The 13,986-nt window shown below is 49.2% G+C and overlaps 1 protein-coding gene across 11 annotated transcripts in view; it reads left to right on the top strand.

The window, feature by feature from the left end:
• The window catches only part of NOD1 (nucleotide binding oligomerization domain containing 1), an 83,278-nt gene that overhangs the window by 11,387 nt on the left and 57,905 nt on the right, over positions 1 to 13,986 (top strand). For 3 of the 11 annotated variants that reach the window (XR_008956396.1, XM_057304407.1, XM_057304408.1), the window contains exon 1: positions 3,705 to 4,280. The exons of 1 other annotated variant lie outside the window; for it this stretch is intronic. The gene's annotated coding sequence lies outside the window, so the exon portion shown is untranslated. Of the gene's footprint in view, positions 1 to 3,631; positions 4,281 to 8,123; positions 13,945 to 13,986 lie in introns of those variants that run through there. 7 more of the 11 variants (XM_057304405.1, XM_048212752.2, XM_048212753.2 and 4 more) reach the window with 6 other exon arrangements.

Below are 13,986 nucleotides of genomic sequence, written 5' to 3'. Positions count from 1 at the left end.
AATTTAATGGAGGACTGGGGGGACCATAACCTTTAACAAATGGTGCTGGAGCAGCAACTGGACCTCCACAGGCCAGCAACAATGGAAGGAAGGAAGGAAGGAAGGAAGGAAGGAAGGAAGGAAGGAAGGAAAGAAGGAAAGAAGGAAAAGAAAAAGAAAAAATTAACCTTAACTCAAGTCTCCTACAAAATTTTACTTGAAATGGATCATGGGCTTAAATGTCTGACATAAAACTATAAAACTTTTAGGGAGAAAAAGGAGAAAAATCTTTGAAATCTAGGGCTTGTGAAAGAGTTCTCAGACTTCATACAAAAAGCATGATTCATACAAGGAAAAATTGATAAACTGGACTTCATCAAAACTAAATCCTTTGTGAAGCATCCTATTAAGAGAATGAAAAAACAAGCTAGGAGTGGAAGAAAATATTTGCAAACCACGTATCTGACAAAGGGCTGGTCTCTAGAATATATAAAGAATTCTCAAAACTCAATAGTAAAAAAGCAAACAATCCACTTAGAAGATGAACAAGAGATGCGAAGAGACATTTCATCCAAGAGGAGAGAACAGATGGCAAAGAAGGCACATGAAAAGATGTCCAACATCATTAGCAAATTAAAACCACAGTGATGTATCACTATCACCACACGCCTATCAGTGTGGCTACAATAAAACATTGTGACAGCATCAAATGCTGATAAGGATTCTCTGAAACTGGATCACTCACACATTGCTGCCGGGAATGTAAAGTGACACATCGGCTCTGGAAAACAATCTGGCAGTTTCTTAAGAAGCTGAGCATGTGGGGGCACCTGGGTGGCGCAGTCAGTTGAGCACTGAACTCTTGGTTTCGGGTTAGGTCATGAGCTCATGGGTCATGAGATGGAGCCCTGCATCAGGCTCTGTGCTCAGCAGGGAGTCTGCTTGAAGATTCTCTTCCTCTGCCCCACCCCTACTCTTTCTCTCTCTCTCTCTCTCCATCTCTCTCAAATAAATCTTAAAGGAAAGAAAAGAAACTAAGCATATGGGGCGCCTGGGTGGCTCAGTCAGTTAAGTGTCCGACTTTGATTTTATTCATTTATTTGAAAGAGAGAGACTGAGAGAGAGAGAACAGGAGCAGGGGGAAGAGGAGAAGCAGACTCCCCGGCTGAGCAGGGAGCCTGACACGGGAATCGATCCCAGGACCCTGGGATCATGACCAGGAGCTAAGGCAGTCACTTAACCAACTGAGCCACCCAGGCGCCTCTCAACTTTTGATTTTGGCTCAGGTCATGATCTCAGGGTTGGGAGATAGAACTCTGTGGGGCTCTGCACTGGGCGTGGAATCTGCTTAAGATTCTCTCTCCCCCTCTCCCTCTACCCCGCCCGCACCTCTCTCCCCCTCTTAAAAAAGAAGGAGCAGCAGCAGCAGCTAAACATGTAACTACAATATGACCCAGCAATTGTGCTCCTGGACATTTATTATGTTCACATATAAACCTGTATGTGAATGTCTACAGCACCTTTATTCGTAATAGCCCCAAACTGGAAACACCCAGATGTCCCTCAACAGTGAATGGTTAAACAAACTGTGGTAATCTGTGTGGTAAGGCAATGGAGTACTACCCAACAATAAAAAGGAAAGGACCATTGATACATGCGATGACCTTGAATATTCAGGGAATTAGGCTGAGTAAACAAAACCAATCCCCAAATGTTACATACTGTATGCGCCTATTTATACAACGTTCTTGAAATGACAAATTATAGAAATGGGATACAGATTCATGGTTGCCAGTAACTGAAAGGGAACCGATGTGGCATAAAAGAGCGAAGTGAGGGACCTTTGTAATGATGGAAATGTTCTGTATCTTGACTGTATCAGGGCCAGCATCCTAGTTGTGATCTTACACTGTGGTTCTGGAATATATTAACACTGGGAGAAATTGGGTTAAGGGTGAATGGATCTCTCTGCATTATTTCCTCCAGCTGCATATGAATTTGTAATTATCTCAAAGAGTGATGAAAAACAAAAAATAACTATGCATTTTTTAAAGTGATGGAATTAGCAAAGAGCAAGAAACTATTAAAAATGACCAAGAAAACTAGAAATAGAACCAAAATGCGTAGAAAATAAATATATTTTTAAAATTAAGAACTTAAATGGATGGTGTATTGTTTCCTAGTGCTGCTGTAACGAGTTACCACAAATTTAGTGGCTTAAAACAATGCGAACTTATTTTCTGACATTTCTGAAGGTCAAAAGTCTGAAATTGGTCTCACTGTGCTGAAATCAAAATGTCAGCAAGACTGTTCCTTTGGAAGAATCCATTTTGTTCCTTTTTCATCTTCTAGAAACCCCCTTAGTCCTTGGCTCAGAACCCTGTTCCTCCATCTTCAAAGCCAGCAACACCAGGCCAAATTCTTCTCTGCTTACCATCTCTTTGATTCTCCTTTTTCTGCCTCCCTCTTCCACTTATAAGGACCCCTATGACTACATTGGGCTCACCTGGTTAATCCACCATAATTTTCCCATCTTAAGGTTAGCTGATTAGCACCCTAAATTCCACCTGCCACCTTAATTTTGCTTTGCCATATTCAGTTTCCAGGTATAGGCCATGGACATCATGGCGGGAAGGGTATTTATTACTCTGCCTACCACAGATGGGTTAAAGAGCAGATTCAAATCTTTGCAAAATAATTGATGAATGAAAAAACAGAAATGAAGAGATTACTCAGAAAGCAGCCAGAGAAACAGGATATGGAAAATAGGAGCGTTTAAAAGCCATGGAAGATAGAAATCAGAATCCTAGAAGGAAAGATAATTTTTCTAATTTTTCTACCAGAGGTTAATATAAGGTTAAACTGAAAGAATCAATACCTTTATTGTCTTCGTTTTGGTGTTTACAAGTTGCACTTTCTATCCCTTCAATTTTACATTTGCAAAGTTTTACTTTTGAGTTATGAGCACGCTTTTCTCAGAAGATAGCCTTTGGTAGGAACTTAGGAGCATTTGTGGTCACGTGACTGAATGTATTTTCGTGTGAATGACGATTTATAGAATCGGTATGCCTTATGTAGACCTTCCCCATTTAAAAGTTTGAAAATTGGGTCGCCTGCGTGGCTCAGTCAGTTGGGCGTTTGCCTCAGGCTCAGGTCATGATCTCAGGGTCCTGGCGTCAAGTGTAGGTGTCCCTGCTCAGCCGGGAGCCCGCTTCTCCCTCTCCCTCTGCTTCTCCCCCAGAGTGCGCGCTTTCTCTCTCACACAAATAAATACAATCTTTAAAAACATAAGTAGTTTAAAAATATTTTATTGGGGAAATTTATTAAATTTTATTTTATTGGGGAAATCACTGATTAATGTATACAGTATAAAATGTACACTGCCAAGAACAAATTTAAGAACAGGAAGAAAGGCTTGGATTTTTAAAAGTATAAATCAAAATAAATGCTCTGATGTAAACTTTGAGTACTTTGAGCTAATTTTCATCTAGGCGCACGTGTGCTATTTTAACAAGTTTCACCTTCGCGCCCAGGCTTCGCCTCTGGTTGCAGGATCGGGGCGAGGGGGCGGGTACTTTTAAAGGAACTGGCTTGGGCTCCTGGCTACCGTGGTCCAATTGGAGCTTTGAGTTCCCAGGCTTGCCACCACTGAGCGAACTCTCCCGCCTGCTCACTGGGCCCTGCGCGGTGGTCCGCCGCTCGCTCTCCGGCCGGGAGCGCCCCTTGGGGCTGCTGGCGGCCACTTTCCGCGCGCCGCGTCTCCCGACGTCCCGCGAGCCAGCGGCCCGAGCGCCGACCCCGCCTCGTCCCCCCGCGCTGGCACCGCCTCCGCCCCTCCGCGCCGCCAGCCAAGGCGAGCGGGCGCGGCCGCCAGTGCCCTCCCGGCCAGTTCCCGTTCCGGGCCGGGGCGCGGCTGCTCCAGCTCTGAGCCTCCCGCAGCTGCCAGTGCTGCGGGCTCCCCCGGCCTCGGCGCTCCCCGGTCTCCGCGCTCCTGGGCCTCGGCGCTCCCCGGTCTCCGCGCTCCTGGGCCTCGGCGCTCCCCGGTCTCCGCGCTCCTGGGCCTCGGCGCTCCCCGGTCTCCGCGCTCCTGGGCCTCGGCGCTCCCCGGTCTCCGCGCTCCTGGGCCTCGGCGCTCCCCGGTCTCCGCGCTCCTGGGCCTCGGCGCTCCCCGGTCTCCGCGCTCCTGGGCCTCGGCGCTCCCCGGTCTCCGCGCTCCCGGGCCTCGGCGCTCCCGGGTCTCCGCACTCCCAGCTCTCGCTCTGGTTCTCAGCTGCTGCGAGGTCTGCACACGTGGAGCCCAAGTAAGTTCTAGCGACGGGGGATGGTTCGCACGGTGAAGTTTCCTGGGGTCCTGGGCGCTGCTAGCGAGGAGGCGCAGAGAGGAGGGATCGTGTTTGTGGGTGGAATGCAAAACTCCCCTGGAAGAGCTCCGGGGGAACAAGAAGGAGAACCGCAGACAGTTTGAGGAATGCAGGAAAAGTTCAAACGATGAACTTCAGCGTCTGCGGAATCATTGATCCCTTGTTAGGGGATTTCTAAATCCTGCGTGCAATTTAGAATGCCCGGTCCGCACCCCAGACCAATTACGTCAGAATCCCTGGGGGTGGGACCCAGGCCTCTCTAGCGTTTAAACTCCCCAGCTGATTCCAGTGTGCAGCCGGGGTTGGGAATAACCAATGATCAAATAAAGGCTGGCTGCCTAGGAGGGTGGAAAACAGGCAAGGACCTTGATGGAGTTCAGCGGCAGACGGATCCCGCTGCACCCAGTGTCCTGCGTGGTCTTGGGGACCCGGCAGCGGGCTTCCCTCCGGCTTTCCGAGCGGCAAAAAGGGGAATGTGACTATGCTTGGCAGGGTAAATAACGTGTTCAAGGAACTTCCTATATTCACAGTCTTTTGCCCCATTGTGAGAAACAGAAGGACTGCGGGTCCTTCTCTTATGGTCCCTGATTGGTTCTGCATTCTGGAAGGTGACACCATTGTGGCATTTGAAATGAAGTTGGGGGAAAACCAGTAAACTCACGGCTTCAACAAATTCTGGGTGATCTGCTTTAAGGGTGAGGCCAGGTGTGTTTGCCACAGGGTTGGGTTTGTCCCTCCTTCTAAGAGCCTCCACCTGGGTTAGACGATATCCAGCGAAGGGTGACTCTACTGTGAATATCCCAGAGGAGTGGGTTTCACAGGATGGACCCTTCCTCATCCCCGGGAAGACGGTGGGGAGAAGTAGCTATAATCCCAGAAGCAGGGTCATTGGACAAGACACAGACTTCTACCACATGTGCAGGGCAGATAAAAGTGGATTTGAAACAAGCAAACACCGGGAGGTGGAAGAAAGGACTTCGAAAGGTTTTAAGAAGAGTACCTTTAATTCTTGTGGCGTGGAGAAATAAATTCTGAGCTTTGGAGTCCATCAAACCTGGACCCGAAATCAGGTTCTGTCCCTTCTGATATGTGACCATAGGTAAGTTACCTGAAAACTGGGGATAAAAATAGTAACTCTGTCCTGGGACTAATATAGTTAAAGGAGATAACGTGTAGCAAATGCCTGGCAGGGCAGGTGGCACGTGGCAGGTGCTCTGTGAGTGGTGGTTCTTTGTGTCCGACAGCTGTTTTCTTAGCATGGCCACGATGGGGTGGGGGAGTGTTTGTCCAGAAATTGTCTCCCTCAACATTCCATTCCCCAGCTCTTCTCCTGCCCTGCTAAGGGGAGGGTTCCTTCCCCCTTGGGCCTCTGGGTGCTTTGAGTTCTGGAATCTCAGGCCACCAGTTCCCCCCACCCCCTGCCCCCAGGGCTAATTGATGGCTCTGGAATACAGCTTTACTCCATGTGGTGGGAATGAACTTCTTGACAAAAGAAAGCAGTCCTTAATCTTGAGACTTCTCCATCATGCTGCCCCATAGATAAAAAATGTGCTCCCAAGAAAGCTGGGCTGTCTGTAGGGTCTTGGAGTGGATGTGGCTCTCCTACTGGCAGTGTCCCCAGGGGACACCCGGGCTGCTCTTGTTTTGCCTCTGACTCTTGGCCTAGGGACAATGAATCGTTCTTCAATGGCCAAGCACCGTCCAGAATTTGGGGAAGGGGGACCCAGATCCTACAACTGTCAGTGCCAACATCCCAGATGGACCTTTCACCCTGCTGTGTGTGTCACTGTCAGGATCACTGACGGTAACAGTAGCACGGTTTAGACACTGATGATATGAACAGTGATGTCATATAAAAATTAAGATCAGGTGTTTTTACAGTATATATGCAATGGTGATTTTTTTTTTTTTTTTGCTTAAACAAGAATATTAAATTCTTGTCTCTTTTTATCTGAAGAAAAGAGTTCAATATCTTCTTCAAAATATAAGACCTAAGCCTAGGATTTGAGGTTTAAGTTACCGGTTTATTTTACGATTCTCTTTTTTTGGGATGATTTTAGGCAAGATGAAATTAGAAAAGCTAAAATTTGTCCTTGTGCTGAATTTTTGTCATGCAGAACTGTAGATGCTTTGCATGTTTCTAGAAGTCCTGTTTTCTTTCATGGTCTGGGCAAAGTCAATTGTGTCCTGCACAAAGGGCCTCCTTTCATCAGGACCTTAGGGATGTGGGCTTCTTGATTTTTCAGCCTGCCTTCTGGGGGAGGGGCCTGCGCGATACTCAGGCAACCCTGTTTGGGTAGAGTCTCCCTGTCCCCTGCGAGGGGAGATGGGGATGGGTGTTACACGCAACTAATGAATCATCGAACTTTACATCAAAAACCAGGGAAGTACTGTATGGTGACTAACGTAATATAATTAAAAATATTTTAATAAAAAGAGTGCTAGGGGAAAAAGGGGGGCCTTTCATCCACAAAGTCTGAACTTTTTTGCGGGACAAGTCTTTGGTGCATCAAATGCTCATTGAGGACAAGGGTTTTTTTTTTTTTCCAAACTTGCCTCTTAGAAGTGAGTAGTCACTGAAACTAAATATCAATTAATTTATGGTTTTTACCCAATGCTGTACAGTTTGTCGAAGCACGACTTCCTGGCCTGAATTCTTATTCTTGTGTTTTATCTAGAATGGCCACAGACCAAACTGTGTGTGAGCAGAGATTATGTTGCAGAGTTGGCCAAACCAGGCTCGTCACCACCCCTGCCTTTGCCCTCCCCTTGCCGGGCCGCTGATGCCGGCCGTGTCTGGGGGGCTGTCACCCTGAGGACGTCCTGGGCCTCTAGTGCCCTCACAAGGGACGTGTGCTAAAGCCAGCAAATCCGAAGGGTAGTCTAGTAAACTGCCGTTTTGGACAGCCTATGACCCCAAACCAAACCTTCTAGAAGGAACTTGGTGGAAAGCTAGGCTTTTCTTTGGGGATATCCTTACTTCGTACAGTTCATGACAGTGGGCTCTTTCATTGGGATGGAGTCACTCATGGACCCCATTTATCAAGGAATAAATGCTTAATAGGAATTCGGGCACGTCAATGGTTTCAAGGAGAGACGTAAGGTCTATAACAAATCCAGACAGGCAGGACTGAAGCGGAAAAGACTATGATTTGGGGGTCAGAACTGAGCTCAAGCCCCTGCTTTGTTCCTTAACTGTGTGACCTCAGCCAAGACACTCAACCTCTCCAACCCTGTGTCCCCCTTTGTCAGATAGCAATAGGCGTCCCTTCTTTACAGAGTGGCCCCTGTGTCCCCCTTTGTCAGATAGCGATAGGCGTCCCTTCTTTACAGAGTGGCCCCTGTGTCCCCCTTTGTCAGATAGCGATAAGCGTTCCTTCTTTACAGAGTGGCTTTGAGTACTGGATGAGGTAATTGTTGTAAAGTGCTCAGCCCACCACCTGGCTTTCAGGCAATGGTCGTTATGATGATGATGGTGATGAAGATTGCTGGGGTTGGAGTGCTGGGGTTGCCCTGTCTGAGCTGTGTGGCTTTGGGTAAGGTACCTAACACTCCTGAGCCTCGGTGTTTGTATCTGTAAAATGGGGATACCTCTACCTGTGTGGAAGGAGTGCTTGGAGGCTTGATGAGTTGACGATGCCCCTGATCTGGTAGACCCTAAGTAAGAGCAGACACGGAGATTTACCGTGTGCAACCCTGATCCAACAAGCCTCCGGGCTAGTTGTCATTGCCCCCATTTTTTTTTTTTTTCAGATTTTATTTATTTGACAGAGAGACAGCCAGCGAGAGAGGGAACACAAGCAGGGGGAGTGGGAGAGGAAGAAGCAGGCTCCCAGTGGAGCAGGGAGCCCGATGCAGGGCTCGATCCCAGGACTCTGGGATCACACCCTGAGCTGAAGGCAGACGCTTAACGACCGAGCCACCCAGGCGCTTCTCGTTTCCCTCATTTTACAGACGCGACAGCTATGGTTCAGTGAGATGGAATAACTAGCTCAGAGTCCACAGATAGTAAACGCCGCACCTGGGGTTTGAAGCTGAACCCTGTTACCAGGCCCCCGGCCCCCCGAAGCAGAACTCCACAAGCGCCCCTCCATCTGCTCACCTCCTCCACGTCCCCATGCCTGCCTCCTTGTAATCGAGGAGCTCTATTTCTCACACAGGGCCCCAACTTCCAAAGAATCGTCTGCTTATGAAGGGAAAGTGGGACTCCTCCCCCACCCCAGATTTGCAGCTTTTAAGTCTCAGCGGGCGCTTCCACTGGCCGAGCTGATACCCACTGGGTGTGGTGGGGCTGGGGGAGCCCTGCCGTTCACCTGGACTACTGTTCTCAGAGTGGGTTATAGTGTTTATTTTGATAAAGATGTCATCTCCGTGCACTGAGCTTGTTAGCTGGGTGTAGTAAAACCTATCTTCCCCCAGACAGGGGTGTGGGGTACTTGGGGCGACAGAAACCAGGCCTGGACGTTCCAGATGGGGGCTCAGGGGGACACAACAGTATTTAAAGAACATGCCCTCAAAAGTGCAGGGCCCGTTCCCAAGTAGATTGCCTTTTCAGAAGTTTCTTACTCCTCTTCCCTCTTCTGTACAACTCAGTAGCTTTTGCCTCTTTGGGGAATCTGGCAGTCTTCCAAGAGGCGTGAGCCAGTGGAGCCCTGGCCCAGATAATCGGAATCTCCATCGAGTGGATTGTGGATGTTTACGCCTTTCAGAGAATGAGGTGGCAAGTGTTTTTCGGGCTTTCCCCTGGGTGTGAAGTGCTTTGCTGGCTCCCCAGCCTGGTGTCGAGGGCTCTTAGAAAGCTCTTTGTAGCTCCTGGTTCCTCTTGGCTCACGGGGCCTTCAATTCTTCACATTAATTCAACAAATATTATCAGAAGACCTTGCCAGTGCCAGGAGTCCATGAAATTATTTGGGCTACAGCAGTGAATGGAAGATACCCAGTGCCTGGCGGAAGGGAGTTCACAGGCTAGCGAAGGAGGAAGGGGTGGGACACACCAGTACGCAGTTCTGAACTGGGCTAAGTGTTTAAGTGGAAACAATAGAATGTCCGGAGACAGGATATCAGAGCTAGACTAGGATTCAGGAAGTCTGGGATACGCCTTTTCAAGAACGAGTCTTTTTGACTAGGACTCGGGATGGAAAGGAGTCCAAGCATGCTGGACACAGGGAACAGCCTGTTTGAAGGCTCAGAGGTGGGAAAGCATTGGGTGTGTTGGGGAATGTGCAGAGAGAGCTAAAGAATGAACCAAACTCAGGCCAAGCAGAGCCTCCTGGGCTGGAACGGATTTGGAATTTTATTCTAAAAGGCAATGGGAGGCCTGGAGGAGCTCCTTCCTCCCCGACCTTTTCTGTTTGTAATCTACAAGAAAAAGATAATTAGCGACCCCTATTCGTTAAGCTTTATAAACCTTGTCTTGATATGTGAGGCAATTCTGGAGACAGAAATTATGGTTTTCAATTTCTAGATGAGCCAACTGAGGCTCAGAATAAAGTAAAAGAGGGCAGAGCCAGGAATCGGGGCACCGGCTCTGTGGTTCTCCGGGGTAGGTGTGTAAGTGCGTGTGGGCCTCCTGGAAGCCAGCATCCTTCAGCAGGAGCCTCCGTGGAAGGCGGCGGGGGATTCCAGTCCTTCCTGGCTCCTTGGAAACCGAAGAGCAGAGGCACGTTGGGAGTGTGGTTGTCAGAGCATCCGTGTCTGCAGGTGCAAAATGCGGGGAATCCCGTCCCCCGGCCAAGGGCAGGGGCATGGGACCGTCTTCCATGCTAGTCTGCTCTCTCGCTGGCTTTTGCCCAAAAGCCCTCAAAGAGGTACTTTCTCCACCATGTTCGTTAACTGGGGAAATTGCATACACTTAAAAGGCACAGAGTTTGGAAAAAAGGAAGCTCTTTATTTGGAGCTTTTAGGTCACAGAAAAAGCCTGCAAACCAGAAGGGGCCAAGACCTCACATGGCGTGCCAGCTTGCTCTGGGGAGATCTGCACTGCCCCCTTTCTCCCTACTCCTGTGACATTGTAGGTCCCAGAGTGAGAGGCCGTGGCAGGGCAGGTGTATTTTGGCTGGTGGGTGGGTGTGCTCCCTAAGATAGGACACACTGGGTGAGGACTCTGGAGGGCCCAGGCCGGGGTGTTGCTGCCTCGTGGGGGGAACTTGGCATCTTCTCAACCTCTCAGCACCCCACAGGGCCACACTACACACATCCCAGATACCCTGCGGCCGGGCTCTGTGATAGATTTGTGTCCCAGGCGGTTCTGACTGTGGCGGCATGATCAAGTGGGGTGAATGTAAGAGTCTCCAGCTAAGTGTCTTGGCCGGCAGTCACCAGTGTTTATTTACTCAGGGTCAAGTTGCAACTCAAGCCTCTGAGGTGACTGACCTATTCTGTTCTTAAGGAGTGCCTTTCCTTTGAGAAGCCCCAGACACTTTGTGTATTCGTTCTGAATGCCATCTCCAGATGTCCTGGGGCTTCCGGACCTGACGCTTTCTCCCGCCTAAGTACTTGAACCCACTTACAGAGTTCCAGATCCGGGTCTCGGGTTCAAGGCTCTGTTGTCTTCTGTTGGCTTTCTTTATTGAGATATTTCTGTTCACTGGCCCCTCGGAATGAATACCAAGCAGGGTGGTTTGGGAACTTTGTGTTTCAAAGCCTGGATAACACCAGGAAAATAACAATCAACAGTCTCACATCAGCCCCCTAAGGCATCGCGGGGGCATTGTCACAAAGCATAGGTGATTTTGTGCCGAGAGCGTGCAGAGACAGTGCCCTGGAAGTGGAGAGCTGAGCTCTGGTTGAACTTAAGGCAGCAGCTAATATAAATGCCTCCGAGCAATCGCGAGTACTGGTGCCTGCGAATCTGAATTTATCCACTAATGCACTTAGCAGGTGACCTCCCTAAGTGAGTGTGTTAACTCGGGGAATCCACGTATCCGTTCAGCGCATGCTAATGAAGTTTTTTATCTAGCAGCCTCTACGTTCTAGAGAGAGGGTGACTCACCAGAGAGACACCGTCCCTCAGAGTCAAATGCTGCGCCTCGAGGATGAACCAGGCTGAAGTCCTAGCCTAGTCTCCCTTCTTGACTCTGATACGTGCCTACAGGGCGGCCAGTGCTATTCCAAACACTGTGTGTATATTCACTCCTTGAACCCTCCCAGCGGTCTTAGGAGGCAGGCGCAATTCTTACCTGCGTTTGACAGGTAAGAGCCCTGACGCGCAGAAGGGTGGCACGGTGTCGTTTGTCCAACTCACGGAGCTAGTGGTTGGCATCGGATCAGCTGGGTTTCGAGGCTTGGCCCTTCACTGCCACCATCAATCAATGTGAAGGGAGAAGTCAGGAAAGCAAAAGGTGAAGTACCTGTCCTCTGAGAGAAATGGGAATAAAGTCCTGTGGGAGTTCCCAGCCGGGAGAGCCGGGCTGTGGGGACGAAGAGGGCGAGGGGGCCCCACCCGTCCCCAATCGGACAGGTGTCAGCCCCTGCTGGGGAGTGGGGGTGGGGCATGTGCTGCCACCGCCCAGGCAGCTGTTCTAACCAGAAGCATCTGCCTCAGTGCCAGGAGATCTGGGTTCTGGTTCTGGGGGATCCACGCTGCCCTGGGCCTCAGTTTCCTCACCTCTAAAATGGGGGCATTGAACGACATTCTGTTCCACTCCGGAAGTCCATGGTTCCGGCAGAGAAGGGAGGGGCTGGCTCGGCCTGCATTCTCCACAGGGCTTCTTGACCAGAAGGTTTGACTGTGAGGGACGTGGAGTCAGACACTTGACTCCCCAGAAGGTCCTGGCGGCTGAAGGCATGGCTGCGTCCGTATCTGGAGTCCTGGGGCGCTTTCACAAGAAAGGAAGATAGAAACAGAGCTAGATGGAAGGAGGGGGAAGGGGAGAGAGGGGGGAAGAGACGGGAGATTATGAGAGACTGACTGACTGACTTCTGTATCTGCTTTGAAATTCTGAGGGATTAAGGGCTTTCAGATCCTTAAAGTAAATGAGTGTTAATGGAGCTCGAAAGCTTCAAATAGTCATTGTGGCCTCAGCCATCTGCTGCGTTTTCTCCAGAGGGAACTGTCCGCGGTTTTCTGGTATGACAGAGGCATGCAGGAGTGGGCTTGTTTTCCAGGATAAGAAATTAAAAACAAAGAAGAAAAATGAAAAGACAACAACAGAGAGAGAGAGAGAGCACGCGAGCGTGAGATGGGGATGTAGACCCATTTCAGAACGGCGGCTTGTATTTATCTCCTGTCAGAAGCCTGGGAGCATAATCGAACTAATGTTTTTGTGGATCATGCAGCAGGGAAAGTGGGAGCCAATTTGAGTTGACCCGTTGTGTGTGTTCTCGGCACGGTTCTACCGAGATGGTGTGGAAGTAGGCTGGGCATTCGCGTTCTGTGAGCTCGCCGTTGGGATGGGTTAGTCCACCTTGCTGGATACCTTGAGTATCCCGGTGCTTCAAGTCAACACACACAGTATAATGATCTTCAGCCTTTTAAAACTGGTCTGAGGAGGCTATGGGTCATAGTCAAAATGAATCTTACTCAAGAGAGGAGAGATTTCCTTGAGGAGAATCCAGCTACAGCCCTCAATGCTCATGGGTGTGTGGGTTCAAGTGTTGCTGGGGTGTAACCATTAGGCTGGCGGGGTCCATTCGAACTGGCGTTTTACAATCCGGGTACCATCTCTGAAGTAGGCGGGGCATGGTGGCTTTATTGAACTGATCTTAAATCTTCATTCAATAAGTACCAGTTGCCTATTATCTGATACCGGTGATCGATTTCTGTCCTCCAGGTCCGTGGCAGTGAGTGTGTTTTAGAAACCCATATTGTGCATGGCAGCCTGGGGCTTTGCCAGAGATGGTGTTTGCCGGTTAGACCTTCGTGTCGGAAAGAGCAAAGAATCTAAAACGGTTTCATTGGTAATGGTACCTTTTGGGTGGGGAGCAGATATTGGGTGGAAAAATATGAGGTCCTTTTGGCCTCATCCACCAAAATGAAAACATCACTCAGGCTCAGAACGTTCCATAGAAGGCAGTTGAGGGGCGCCTGGGTGGCATAGTGGTTAAGCGTCTGCCTTCGGCTCAGGGCGTGATCCTGGCGTTATGGGATCGAGCCCCACATCAGGCTCCTATGCTATGAGCCTGCTTCTTCCTCTCCCACTCCCCCTGCTTGTGTTCCCTCTCTCGCTGGCTGTCTCTATCTCTGTCGAATAAATAAATAAAATCTTAAAAAAAAAAAAAAAGGCAGTTGAGCCGGTATTGCTTTAAACTGCAGAGCTTTGTGCTACATGAGAGGAAGGGGAAACGTAAAGGGAAATGAAGTATTTAGTAATCATGGAGCATTTCTTCCGTAAGGCATTGCTCGAGGTCCTAAAATTGAAAACCACCTACCTGAAAGTCAGTTTTGTTGGTGTTTTTGCTCTGTAATTTTTGTGTGAGTAATTTTTGTGTGAAGATTGATGTTTTCACTTCAGATGCCTTCTTTCAAACCAGACTTACTGGCAATACCATGAGTGGACAGCCTCCTACTAAATTGAAGACAAAATAAAATTCTTCCCACCCACACACCTGTCAGCTTGACTGTGATATTTCGTCAGACCAGAAGGAGCATTTTGTTTATTCACAGGTGCGCAGAAAGAGTCGTAGCACCCTATTTGAGTTTGTTTGG

The sequence above is a fragment of the Ursus arctos genome, unplaced genomic scaffold (assembly GCF_023065955.2).
Source record: "Ursus arctos isolate Adak ecotype North America unplaced genomic scaffold, UrsArc2.0 scaffold_3, whole genome shotgun sequence".
In the NCBI taxonomy this organism is placed as follows: Eukaryota; Metazoa; Chordata; class Mammalia; order Carnivora; family Ursidae; genus Ursus; species Ursus arctos.
This window is presented reverse-complemented; position numbering and strand designations above follow the sequence as displayed.